The sequence below is a fragment of the Bombina bombina genome, chromosome 5 (genome assembly GCF_027579735.1).
Source record: "Bombina bombina isolate aBomBom1 chromosome 5, aBomBom1.pri, whole genome shotgun sequence".
Taxonomy (NCBI): domain Eukaryota; kingdom Metazoa; phylum Chordata; class Amphibia; order Anura; family Bombinatoridae; genus Bombina; species Bombina bombina.
The window spans coordinates 422,829,662-422,844,188 of record NC_069503.1 but is presented as its reverse complement, the minus strand read 5'-3'; the positions used below and the strand labels follow the sequence as shown (position 1 = coordinate 422,844,188).

Here is a 14,527-nt window from a genome sequence, read left to right as displayed (position 1 = left end):
AACCCTAAATGGGCTGGCTCCCAAGTTTTAAATTCCTGCTTTTTAAATAAAGATAGCAAAAGAACAAGTGATAGTAGGAGTAAATTAGAAAGTTGCTTAAAATTGTATGTTCTATCTGAATAATGAAAAAAAAATGGGTTTAGTATCCCTTTAAGGGATTGTCTGGGTAAAATAGTGCAGGTCTACAGCGCTATTAGACCCTCTCTCCCTCTTGAAGGCTTGCTAAAATAGCTATTGAAAATGTTACCCCCATAGAAAGACCAGGGAAGTACAGGATACGTCTGGTCATTAAAGGGACACTGAACCCAAATGTTTTCTTTTGTTATTCAGATAGAGCATGCAATTTTTAGCAACTTTCTCATTTACTCCTATTATCAAATGTTCTTCATTCTCTTGGTATCTTTATTTGAAAAGCAAGAATTTAAGTTTAGATGCCGGCCCATTTTTGGTGAACAACCTGGGTTGTTCTCACTGATTGAAGTATAAATTCACCCACCAATAAACAAGTGCTCTCCAGGATCTAAACCAAAAAAAAATCGCTTAGATGCCTTATTTTTCAAATAAAGATAACAAGAGAACGAAGAAAAATTGATAATAGAAGTAAATTAGAAAGATGCTTAAAATTGCATGCTCTATCTGAATCACAAAATAAAAAAATTGGGTTCAGAGTCCCTTTAAGGGGTTACTATTCTATGGCAGCAGTGTTTGCCATTATGTATTTCATTGCTTTAAACAATGTTGCAAACACTGCTGCCATATGGCTAAATACATGTGCACGCTCCTGGGCTCACCTAGGATTACTCTTTAACAAAGGATACCAAGAGAACTAAGCAAAATTGATAATAAAAGTAAATTATCATGCTTGAACCAATTCATTTATGTTTAATTTTTAATTTACTGTCCATTTAAATACACTATTATGCCATTTTCCCCTAGTGCTTAGTGTCCTTAAAACCACACAGATGTTCTCTCCTATCAATTCCTGCAAACTAGTCTAGTAGCTTCCCTACCACAGATGTCAAATTTACAGATCTATTGGGCTGGTTTTAAACAGTGGCACCACCGTGGCTGAGGAGATTGAGTCTTGAAAAATATAAATTTGGCCGTTACAGAGCTAAATACCCTTAGAATGCTTGGTTGTATTTCATTTACACCTAGAACTTTATTTGCCTTTATATTATCCTGTATCATCTATAGTCAATCAAGTTTTTATTTTTATGGTTCTGTTTTGCAACAATGGGGTTTTCCCCTGGCTCATCTATTGTCTATAGAGAACAAAAGAATTCAATATTCTGTCCCTTCCTTGGATACTTTTATCATCATGCTACTTTTCATACATTTGTCTGATTTTAATATTTTCAAGCGTATCTGTGAGAGTGATAAAATCAATAGCACTTGTTTCACTTTTTATAATTTATTTAGATAAAGTAATTAAGTAAATGTAGTTTACAAAATACAGTAGATTTTACAAAATACAGTAGATAATGGTGTTAGAAATGTCAGCTGAAAACAAACTCGCACTTTATATCTGTACAATTTAAAACAACAGAAAACGATGGCTTGAAACGTCCAGGCCTATTTTTAGTATTTGTATTAGAATCCTGCATTTAAGGAGAATGTGCATGGCTGATCCAGGAAAATATTTTCACTATAAAAACGATAAACATATTTCCGTTTGTAAGTTTATGGTTCATCCACTATATTACACAACTGTCACGCAAAACCCACGAACACAACACAGACAGTTGTGTTTTTAGGGACAGGCCCACATTTGCACGTCATGGTCGCTGATTCGCTAGTTGAGTAGGTGGGTTTAGGTGACGTCAGACAAAAATAATCGCTTCGGAGATTTGTACCAATCATCCTGTGCTCTACATTTGATTGTTGCTGCCTGGCGGATATAATATTGCTCTCGTTCCCCGCAGGCAGGTAAGATGGTGCGGTTGGGTTGTGTCAAATAGCTGCTAGTGTCGTCACTTGCGACGTAAATGATGTGGCTGGTTCCTAGGTCCCCTGCGTAGCCAGCAGTAGTTACGTAACCATAGAAACGGTCTGGTCAGGGTGTCAGGCTAGTTATGCACTCTGCCCCCTGGTGGCAATTACAGGCAGGTCAAGTAGGGTACATTTGGAGATACCGCAAAGACAGCTGGGCCGAGGGATGCGGAGGCCGAGTAACTGGCCAGTTTACATAACCTCTGTTTATGTATTAGAATCCATGACCTTGCTGACTGTTTTAAAAATACTATGAAAGATGTTACTGCACATGTAAGGACAGTCTCCTATTTAGGCTCTGTTTTTAAATTAGTTTAGCAATTACCACTTTTCTTACAATAACAATTGTTTATCCCACCTGACACAAAATACTCCCAACTCAAGAAGATTTTTTTTAAAATATACGATAAACACTAATAAAAGCTAAATAGATATTCTCTATGCCAAGAATGAGTGTGCAGTAGTTAAGTTTTCTATAATAACTCTTTATACCTAATAGAGCAAACAATATCTAAAAAAAAAAAGAAAGGAGATTCCTCACTCTTTTCAAAGTTGTATACAAATCATTCAGGCTAATAGATCTTGGTTAGATCAAGTGTTTATTCCGTTAGATCTAACAAGCAAAAGCTATTAACAATTATTGGGAGTGGGGGCTAACCCGTCATCAGCCACCCTTAACAAAAATTGGACAAAAAGTTATATCATCTGATAGGTATCTGTTAGATCAGGTGTTAATCAACCCGTTGTTTTGCTAGACCTAATATACTTACAGAGATAAAAGGTATTAAATTGGGAGGCTAGCCCTCCATTTAAAAATGCAGGCAAACAAATCATTCAGGCTAATAGGACTTTGTTAGATCAAGTGTTTATTATGTCAATCTAACAAGGAAAAGCTGGTATTAACAATTTATTTTTTGGGGGTTAACCTGTCATCAGCGTCCCCCCTAACTAAAATTTGGACAAAAGTTATTTAATTTGATAGATATTTTGTTGGATAAGGTATGATCAGTCCGGTGCTTTGATAGCTTTAACATACTTACACAGATATTAGGTATTAAATTGGGGGGCTAGCCCCTCCCCAAATCAAAATTTCAGTAAAAAAAAATCAATCGGGCTAAAACCTTTTTCATCAGGTTAGGTAACTTTTTTATAACGTTAGATCAAACGTGCAAAACCTGTCTGCCTGGCATCACAGCCAGCAATATGCTGCCCACATTTAACATTGCACAAGCCGCTGTGTGCGCAATACCGCCCCCTGCTGGTGCGCTAACAGAGGCTGTCAATTACCTCGGTTGAACTTGTCAGGGGTGATTGCAAACCGCAAACTCAGAGGTGGCGTATATAGGACAAAGGGATATAAAGTTCAAAAATGAAATCTGAATGGGTACACGTCAAATTGAAATATAAGCATTTTTGCATTATACTTTCATTAGCACAAATGCTTCTAGTTAAAGTTATTACTGTTTTTCTGAGTCATGTGCGCATATGCCAGACATCCCAACCTGCAAAAACTAATTTCAGGGAGGTGGCTTCACCCGCTACTGTGCCGGCACCCCCCCTTCCAGTTATATATTGGACACCTTGAAATTAGGGTTGCCACCTTTTGCCCAAAAAAATCCTGGACAGTTTTTAAGTGGGCGTGGCTTGGGCGTGGCTTGCACATTATTTGATGTTTTACTTTGTTGATTTAATGTATTTTTCAAAATATATACTCATTTCACATCTGATGACTGCAACACACCAAAAAAATTGGAACAGTCGACTGTTTACCACTGTGTAACATCACCTTTTCTTTTAATAACTCTTATTAAAGGGACATAATACTCATATGCTAAATCACTTGAAACTGATGCAGTATAACTGTAAAAAGCTGACAGGAAAAGATCACCTGAGCATCTCTATGTAAAAAAGGAAGATATTTTACCTCACAATTTCCTCAGCTCAGCATAGTAAGTTCTGTGTAAAAAGTTATACTCAGCTGCTCCCAGCTGCAGGTAAAAATAAAAAAAATAATTAAGAAATGAACAGCAGCCAATCAGCATCAGCAGTGCTGAGGTCATGAACTCTTACTGTGATCTCATGAGATTTGACTTAACTCTCATGAGATTTCATAGTAAGCTTCCTTTACCCGATTGGTGAAATAATATGAGAGTTCACGATGCTCATCCCTTCAGATGTCCCAGGACAGACACACTAAAATGCTGCTTAGAAATCCTTTACAATGGGAGGTGGCTACTGAGGAACTTTTGAGGTAAAATATCTTTCTTTTTTACATAGAGATGTTCAGGAGATATTTTCTAGTCAGCTTTTTACAGCTATGCTGCATCACTTTCAAGTGTTTAAACATTTGGGTATTATGGCCCTTTAAGCGTTTGGGCAGTGAAGAGACCAGTTGGTTAAGTTTAGCAAGCAGAATTTCCCCCCATTCATCCATTATGCATGTCTTCAGCTGTGCCACTGTATGGGGCCTTCATTGCCTTATTTTGCGCTTCATAATGGGCCACACATTCTCAATTGGAGACAGGTCAGGACTGCAGGCAGGCCATGCTAGCACCCGCACTCGTTGCTTACGCAACCATGCGCTTGTAATCCGGGCAGAATGTGGTTTGGCCTTGTCCTGCTGGAAAATGCAGGGATGTCCCTGGAAAGATGACGTCTGGATGGCAGCATATGTTGCTCCAAAATGTATACATATCTTTCTGCATTAATAGAGCCCTCACAGATGTGCAAGTTACCCATGCCATGGGCACTGACACACCCCATACCATGTCAGATGCAGGCTGTTGGACCTGACGCTGATAAAAGCTTGGGTGGTCCTTTTCCTCTTTGGCCCAGAGAACACAACGGCTGTTTTTTTTTCAAAAAAATATTTGAAATGTTGACTCTTTGGACCACAAAACACAATGCCACTGTGCTACTGTCCATCACAGATGAGACCGAGCCCAGAGAAGTCGGCGGGGCTTCTGGACAGTGTTGATGTATGGCTTCTGCTTTGCATAGTAATCATTAACTTGCATCTGTGGACAAAAGTTTACCAAAGTATTCCCGAGCCCCATGTCAAGATATCCATTACAGACTCATGATGGTTTTGGAGACAGTGACGTCTGAGGGATCGGAGATTACGCGCATTCAGAAGTGGTTTTCGGCCTTGCCTTCACACACCAAGATTTGACCAGATTCCTTCAATCTTTTAATTACATTGTGCAATGTAGAAAGTGAAATGCCCAAAATCCTACCAATTTGTCTTTGGGGAATGTTGTTCTCAAAGTGTTGCATTATTCGCTAACACATCTGTTGGCAGATTGATGGGCTCGACCCATCCTTGCTCTTGAAGGACTAGGCATTTTTTGGAGGCTCCTTTTATACTTTGATTACACGATTGCCTCACCTGTTTTACATCACCTTCTTATTTCAACTTGTTACATTGCTATTAGTCCTAAATTGTCCCTGTCCCAACTTTTTTGGAACGTGTTGCAGTCATCGGATTTGAAATGAGTGTATATTTTGAAAAAAACATCAAATAATGTGTTAATGTGTTTTCAATATAGTACAGGGGGAATTGAATTTTCAAATGCCTCTTTTTGTTTGTTTTTTTGCAATTCCCATACTGTCCCAGATTTTTCAGAATTGGGGTTTTAGTTTTTTCATTTAAATAGGATTTTTTTTTAAAATAAAATGCTTTTTGAAAAAAAAAATATATCTAAAGATAGTTTCTATTTAAGATGCATTATAGTCTAAATGTTATTCATATTTTTTTTAATTATATAGCAAGATGCTGTATATTCATGGGTGGAACGTTTAATTTTTTTTGGTAAATTAATTCCATTAATCCTTTCACAATGTCATGTTGCCCCAGAGTTTTCTGTCAGTTTATTTTGGGCAATTCTTCTATCTTGAAGATATTATCACATATTATTTGTTTTGTAGTTCTCAAAACTGTGAATTTGTATCTGCAGAAATAACATGCTCCTTCTTCACAGCAAAAATGATATAAAATAAACATACAGAGATAGACCTTAAAGGGTCATAGTCGTGAAAGAAAACTTTTGGGTCTAAGGTAGAGCATAACCTTTTCAGAATTACTTCTATTCTCAAATTTGTTTCATTCTCTTGGTATCCTTTGTTGAAGAAGAGCAATGCTCTACCGGGGCCTAGATGAACACATTAAGTGAGACAGTGACAAGCAGCTACCTAACAGAAGTGCATTGCTTCTGAGCCTACCTATGTATCCTTTTCAACAATGGATACAAAGAGAACTAAACAAATTAGATAAGAGAAGTTTAATTTTGACTTTACTGTCTCTTTAATGTCTGCAAATTTTTATACACAGAATCAACCCATACTGAGTTTCAAGAAGCTCACTGAACTGAAAATTGTTTGGAGTGGAACAGATCTGCACATGGACTTAAGTGTGATTAGGGCGGGTCAAGCTTTAAAAATTAAATGTAATGCTTTTTTTTTATAAAACTATTTAAATTATTATTAAGGTAATCATTATTTTTGTCCTTCCAATAAAGTACAGCTGAAAAGTTGATCAAATATGAATGATTAACGTATTAAACAGGAGATAGTTCACCTCTCAATAATTTCATTCATTTCAAAGGTCTGTCTATGCATATCTAATAATATTTAACCAAATCAGTAATGATATAACCAAAAAAGTTATTATTCTAAAAATGTAAAACCATGATTTAAATCGGTTTTACTGACTAGTGATTTGAATCGTGATTTAAGTCATGATTTAAATCCAAATTATTTAAATCAATCTACCCTGGCATAGAGGCTCCTACAATATGATTTTTAATGCCAGCTTTTAGGTGTAATAAAAAAAACTTACTCTAAACTGATATAAAAAATATCTTTTAGCCTTAATGTTTTTTTTTCTGAAATTTAATTAATTAGGCTAGCCCATCTTTATGTTACATCTAACAAAACAACTGAATTATCATATCTAATCTAACAAAGGGACTGTAAGCAGCCAATCAAAATGCTAGTCCTGGGACTTGTAAGGATCATGCATCTTGCATGTGCAGCATACGGGTTTACTATGAAATTTCTCAAGATTTCAGTGAAATCTCATGAGATCACAATAAAGAAAAATGTGGCACGAGCAATGATGAAGCTGATTGGCTGTTTTATTTCTTTTTTCAATATGCAGCTGACAGCAGCAGGAGAATCACTTTTCACAGAGCACTTATTATTGTAAACTGATTTTTTTTTTTAGGTAAAACATATCTTCCTTTTTTACATAGAGGTATTCAGGTGATATTTTCTTGTCAGATTTTTAGTTATGTTGCATTACGTTTAAGAGATTTAGCATATGGGTATTTTTTTCCCTTTTATATCACCTTTTGCATGTTATATTTAACATAATAAACACGTGATCTAATCTGATGTAAAAAGGTCTATTAGCCTGGATGATTTTTTTTTTGCCTGGAATGTTTAAGTGGGGGACTAGCCCCCCTAATTTAATACTTAATATCTCTGTAATTATTTTAGATATAACAAAACAACTGACTAATCATACATTATCTACAAATATCTATCAAATTATATAACTTTTTGTTTATTTTTGTTACGGGGGGCTGGCACCTGCATATTGAATACATATGAGTTCCCACAATATGATTATTAATACCACCTTTTGCAAGTTAGATCTTATGTAATAAACACACAAACTAACCTGTTCTAACAAAGATCTGTTAGCCTGAATGATTTTTTTGTCTGCAATCTTGATTTGGGGTCTACCCCCCCCCCCCATTTAAAACCTAATATCTCTGTAATTGTGTTAGATCTAATAAAACAACAGACTGATCGTACCTGGTCTAACAAATTAAATACCTTATTGTCCATTTTTTAATGTTAAACAACATTCCAATTTACTTCTTTTATTTAATTTGCTTCATTCTTTAGTTATCTTTTGTTGAGGAAATAGCAATGCACATGGGTGAGCCAATCACACGAGGCAACTATGTGCAGCCACCAATCAGCAGTTACTGAACCTATTTAGAAATGCTTTTAAACAAAGGATATCAAGAAAATAAAGCAAATGATATAATTGAAGTGAAGTGGAAATTTGTATAAAATTGCATGCTCTCTCTAAATCATGAAAGAAAAATATTTGGTTACATGTCCCTTTTTTCTTTTTCTTTTTTTATGCTGAACAAATCAATAAACCATGAGACAGACAGAGACACAAAAAAAAAAAAAAGTTTTATATAATAATAATAATGATAGTAATAATAGTCCCCCCGTCTCTCTCTCTCACTCCCCCCAACCAGCCAAGCGTTAGGAAGATGTCCAGCGTAGATATTTAATTGGACATAAGGGGATTTAACCAAAGGTTAAACTTATTAATACCATTTTGTGCTGATTCCTGTAGTGACAATATAAACACTTTCCATTTTTCAAAAATAAGGCCAGTTATTCATCTGAAGGGTTCAGCAGATTATACTGCTCTATCGTACATTGAGTAATCAGAGCATTTTTAAGCTCTGAGAATTTAGGAGCAGACTGGGATTTCCAAAGTTTTAGAATAAGATTGCGACCAATTAATAAGATTGTGTTTATAAGCTTACAATTTTTAGAAGCACCTTGAAATTTAGCAAGAAAGAAAACCTCAATTGGTTTAATATAATAATCCAACAGTAATACTGAATTCATCCAATATGTCACTTTATACCAGAACTGCGTAATTTTTGGGCATCCCCAGAAACAATGGAAGAGGTCAGCATGAGTTGCATTACATCTAGAACAAAGAATATTCGATTTGTACCATCTAGACAGGGTATCTGGAGTAAGATAAATCCTTAGACTTATCTTAATCTGTATCTCTCTCCATGTCGTCAAAACCCAGGCTTGTTCAGTTATTTTAAAGCTATCCACTATAGTCTGGCCATTAATCTCAGGAAAAATTTTAATCCACTTTGCCACTATATCATTAATTTGATCAGATGAGGGGCGTTGGATTAATAAGGAATAAACGGGGGAGATGGAATATATGCCAGATTGATATCCATTAATCCTGCTGTGCAAATCACCTAGGGACCAGTCTGTACCAAATTTTTGTTTCAATTCATAAATAAAATGTCTTAGTTGTAAATACGCATAAAACTCTTGCCTTGCAAGACCACACAAAATGTTTCTGGAGAAAGATCAGGTCCTAGAATTTGATGAATCCACTTTAAACCTTTAGTGGCCCACTGCCTAAACACCGGACTTGACAATCCTGGTGTAAAATTCAGATTACCTCCAATGGGAAGGAACTTTGATACGTGGGGGAAACATCCTATCACAAAGCAGAACTTCTGCCATGCCACTATGATATTCTTAATGGTTATCAAAGAAAAAACAGTGGAAGGTAGAGATGTTATTGGGCAATGCAGTATTGTATTCAGATGAAAGGGAGCAACAAGATTAGATTTGCATAGAAGCAAGGTAACCTGTTCCTTTTTCAGTGATCCAATCAATAGCTATTTTCAATAACGCCACAAAATTATAAGATTGAATATTAGGCAGGGCCAACCCTGCAGCAAGCTTAGAGTTCATACGCCGGTGAATGGCTATCCAAGCTTTAACACCTTTCCTAAGGAAACAGGCACAAAATTTATTATATCGAAGGATATAATTTTTATGTATGAAAATCGGTATAGTTTGGATTAAATAGAGTAATTTAGGAAAGAGTACAGTTTTAATCAATGTGGCTCGGGCCGACAAGGAAATAGAGAGATTAGACCAGTCCTCTAATTTTTTTGCAGTTATTTAAACAATGAGGATAATTCAAACTCTTCTTAATATTACTTAAAAAATAGCAAAAGGTCATCAGCATAAAGTAATAAAACCAGCTTCTGGCCACTCAATCGTATTCCTTCAAGTTATTGGCGAAGCAAAATCGCCTGGTACCCCTTTGAAGAACTAGGCGTTGTGAAATAGAATTATTGATGATTAATGCGAATGTGGGTGAGCTATAGATTAACGGAATAAAGTTATTAAAATGGCCTACGAGGGCCGAATTGCTCTAAAGAGAAAAACGGGGATCCTTGGAGATACGATTGAAGGCTTTTTTCCGTTAGTATAGCCAAGTCAGCCAGATCTCTACGTCTAGACGATTTATATTTATTCCAGAAAAAATCAAGAACCAGCATAAACGTCCTCGTGTTTCTTACAGGGTTTCTCCCGGGCATAAAACCTGATTGGTTCTCATGGATTAATCCCCCAAGAAAGGGTTTAAGATGGTTAGCTACAATGGAAGTTAGAAGTTTATAATCTGCATTCAGCACCGAGATAGGCCTGTATGAGGCTGGAAGTTCTGGGTCTTTGTTTTTCTTTAAAATTAAAGAAATATTGGCGGCAGCGAAGTAGCGTGAACAATTAGTATTGTCTGAAAAATAGAGTGATCTGTGACTGTAAAATTCTATGGGAAGGGGAGTCTGGTCCAGCAGCTTTATTTAATTTGGCTATAATAGCTTCTAAAATTTCAGCATCTGAAATGGGCAAATTAATTCCGGACATAATTTCTGAGGGGAGTTTGGGTACTTTAATTTTATCCCAGAATTCTTTTTTCTTGATTACATCAGATCCTTCACATTTTATATAGATCATTAAAGAAGTCAGTATCCTTTTTAATAGCAGAAATAGTATTTCTCAAGACTGATTTAGTAATTCTGGGGAGGAACTTAGCTGACCTACCATGATGACCCCCATATAGAGTTTTCAATCTAAACTCTTCTTGAGCATTTTTCTGCTTAAGATGGATATCGCGAGCTGTCTTAGCGTTCACATATGTATTCCAGTGTGGTCTAATAGGGTTATCTATATAAGCTCTATAGGAATTTTTAACTTGATTTGCTAATTGGATTTCAGTTAGTCTTAATCTTTTTCTTCTACAAGATACGACGAGTCCACGGATTTCATCCTTACTTGTGGGATATTATCCTCCTGCTAACAGGAAGTGGCAAAGAGCACCACAGCAGAGCTGTATATATAGCTCCTCCCTTCCCTCCACCCCCAGTCATTCTCTTTGCCTGTGTTATACTAGGAAGAGGTAAAGTGAGGTGTTAGTTTTAGTTTCTTCAATCAAGAAGTTTTTTATTTTAAATGGTACCGGTACCGGTGCATACTATTTTCCTCAGGGGGATATGGAAGAAGATTTCTGCTCTGAGGTTTGATGATCTTAGCATTTGTAACTAAGAGCCACGCTGGTTCCCACAGAGCTTCTGAAGGTAATACAAGAGTCATCTTCAGTGTGGAGAACGGTTTCATGCTACAAGCAGCATTGAGGTATGTGCAGCCTTTTATTTCTGAGGAGACTTGGTATATCAGAACTGGCTAACATTTATTTCCCTGCAAGGGAAGGGGTAAGCAGTAGACCTGTAAAACAAAGGGTATTACTGAGAAACCTGTGCTTAATTTATTTTATTGACATATTGGGCCAAGCATTTATAATGGGCTTAACAGCAATATAAAGAGACACTGGGAGAGGCAGGAGGGTCAATATATGCTTAACGGTTTTTATTGTGTGTTCAAATAAACAGTTTGGCTGTATTTTGTGTGTACTTAGGAGTTAAACAAATCCACATGGCTTATACTCTAAACCGCTTCACCATGCGGTTGTTCAGTCCTATGCGATCATCATCCATGATAGGCGGGGCTTATTTTCGCGCGCTCAGACGCGCACTTTACTCTGGCTAAGAAGGCAGCAGACATTAGCTCCGGTTGAGCCTAGACTGGTGTTCTGTTAACCGGATCGTTGTCGAGTCATTTTGCAGTACCTTGGGGGCAGGTAGGCACCACAGCAGAGCTGTGGCGAGGTGCAGGGGTTATTTTTTTTTCAAATCTAACATATTTTTGACTATAGATATCTTTTAGAGGTTAATTTCCCCCCTTACTCTTGGGGTGCAATTATTTTTTGGAACTATTGATTAGGTGTAGCTAATTTTAAAAGCATTAATTAAAGTTTTGAAGCAGTTTGGGAAAAATGTTGCGCTTTTTTATTTCTTAAAGGCACAGTACACGTTTTTTAAAAAATTGTTTAAATCAATAAATAAAGTGTTTAACGACTATTGTGGTTATTACTAGTCTGTTCAAACATGTCTGACATTGAGGGAAACTCATTGCTCTTTGTGTTTAGAAGCCATTGTGGAACCCCCTCTTACATTGTGTACCTCTTGTACATTGTAAAACGCATACTTTAGGTAAAGAAAGTGTGTCTAAGGATGATTCTCAATCTGAAGAGAATCAGGATATGCCATCCAATTCTCCCCAAGTGTCACAACCTTTAACGCCCACACAAGGGACGCCAAGTACCTCTAGTGCGTCTAATTCTTTTACTCTGCAGGAGATGGCTGCAGTTATGTCAACTACCCTTACAGAGGTATTATCTAAATTACCAGTGTTACAGGGTAAATGCAGTAGGTCAGGTATTAATGTGAATACTGATCCTCTGATGCTTTATTGGCTATTTCCGATGTACCATCACAGTGCTCTGAGTTGGGGGTCAGGAATTGCTGTCTGAGGGAGAACTTTCAGACTCAAGAAATGTGTTACCTCAGACAGATTCGGACGTGATGTCCTTTAAATTTAAGCTTGAACACCTCCGCCTGTTACTTCGGGAGGTTTTAGCGACTCTGGATGATTGTGACCCTATTGTGAGAAATTGTGTAAGGTGGACAAATATCTAGAGGTGCCTACTTACACTGATGTTTTTCCGGTTCCTAAAAGAATTTCGGAAATTGTAAAAAAAGGAATGGGATAGACCAGGTATTACCGTTCTCTCCCCCCTTTAAGAAAATGTTTCTCATATCAGACACCATTCGGGACTCGTGGCAAACGGTCCCTGAGGTGGAGGGAGCTATATCTACCCTGGCTAAGCGTACAACTATACCTATCAAGGACAGTTGTGCTTTCAAAGACCCTATGGATAAAAAGTTAGAGGGTCTTCTAAAGAAATTATTTATCATCAGGGTTTCCTTTTACAACCTACGGCTTGCATTGTTCCAGTTGCTACTGCAGCAGCTTTTTGGTTGATGCTCTAGAAGAGTCTCTGAAGGTTGAGACTCCATTAGATGACATTTTGGATAGAATTAAGGCTCTCAAGCTAGCTAATTCTTTTATTACTGATGCTGCTTTTCAAATTGCTAAATTAGCGGCGAAAAATGCAGGGATTTGCCATTTTAGCGCGTAGAGCGTTATGGCTCAAATCTTGTCTGCTGATGTGTCATCAAAATCTAAGATTTTAGCTATTCCTTTTAAAGGTAAGACCCTATTCAGGCCTGAATTGAAGGAAATCATTTCGGACATTACTGGAGGTAAAGGCCATGCCCTACCTCAGGATAAGTCTGCTTAAGATGAGGGGTAAACAAAATAATTTTCGTTCCTTTCAAAACTTTAAAGGAGGACCCTCTGCTTCCTCTTCCTCCACAAAGCAGGAAGGGGGATTTTGCTCAATCTAAGTCAGTCTGGAGACCCAACCAGGCTTGGAGTAAAGGTAAACAATCCGAGAAGCCTGCTGCTGCTACAAAAGACAGCATGAAGGGGCGGCCCCCGATCCGGGACCGGATCTAGTAGGGGGCAGACTTTCTTTCTTTGCTCAGGCTTGGGCAAGAGATGTTCAGGATCCCTGGGCGCTGGAAATCGTGACCCACGGGTATCAACTGGAATTCAAGGATTTTCTCCCAAGAGGGAGGTTTCATCTTTCACGATTATCTGTAGACCAGATAAAAAGAGAGGCGTTCTTACGCTGTGTACAAGACCTCTCTACTATGGGAGTAATTTGTCCCGTTCCAAAACTGGAACAGGGCAGGGGTTCTACTCAAATATTTTCGTGGTTCCCAAAAAAGAGGGAACTTTCAGACCCATTTTAGTGTCTAAACAAGTTTCTCAGAGTTCCATCATTCAAGGATGGAGACTATACGAACAATTACCATGATCCAGGAGGGTCAATATATGACTTCCGTGGACTTGAAGGATGCATACCTTCATATCAGTATTCACAAGGATCATCATCAGTTCCTAAGGTTTGCCTTCCTGGACAAACATTATCAGTTTGTGGCTCTTCCCTTCGGGTTGGCCACAGCACCCAGGATCTTCACAAAGGTTCTAGGGGTCCCTTCTGGCGGTTCTCAGACCGCGGGGCATAGCCGTGGCGCATTATCTGGACGATATTTTGATTCAGAGCGTCGACTATCATCTGACAAAGTCTCACATGGACACAGTGTTGTCTTTCCTGAGAACTCACGGTTGGAAGGAGAACATAGAAAAGAGTTCACTAGTTCCACGGACAAGGGTTCCCTTCTTGGTGAACTCTGATAGACTCGGTAGACATGAAGATATTTCTGACAGAGGTCAGAAAAATCAAAGATTCTAAATACTTGCCGAGCACTTCAGTCCATTCCTCGGCCATCAGTGGCTCAGTGTATGGAGGGTATTTGGATTAATGGTAGCGGCAATGGACATCATTCCGTTTTGCTCACTTTCATCTCAGGACAACTGCAGCTGTGCATACTCGGACAGTGGAATGGGGATTATGCGAATTTAT

At 37.7% G+C, this 14,527-nt stretch overlaps 1 protein-coding gene across 1 annotated transcript in view; it reads left to right on the top strand.

The window, feature by feature from the left end:
* Positions 1–1,872: 1,872 nt before the first annotated feature.
* Positions 1,873–14,527, top strand: part of TCAIM (T cell activation inhibitor, mitochondrial) — a 131,364-nt gene continuing 118,709 nt past the window's right edge. Inside the window, exon 1 of the mRNA XM_053714262.1 lies at positions 1,873–1,929. The gene's annotated coding sequence lies outside the window, so the exon portion shown is untranslated. The remainder of the gene's footprint in view (positions 1,930–14,527) is intronic.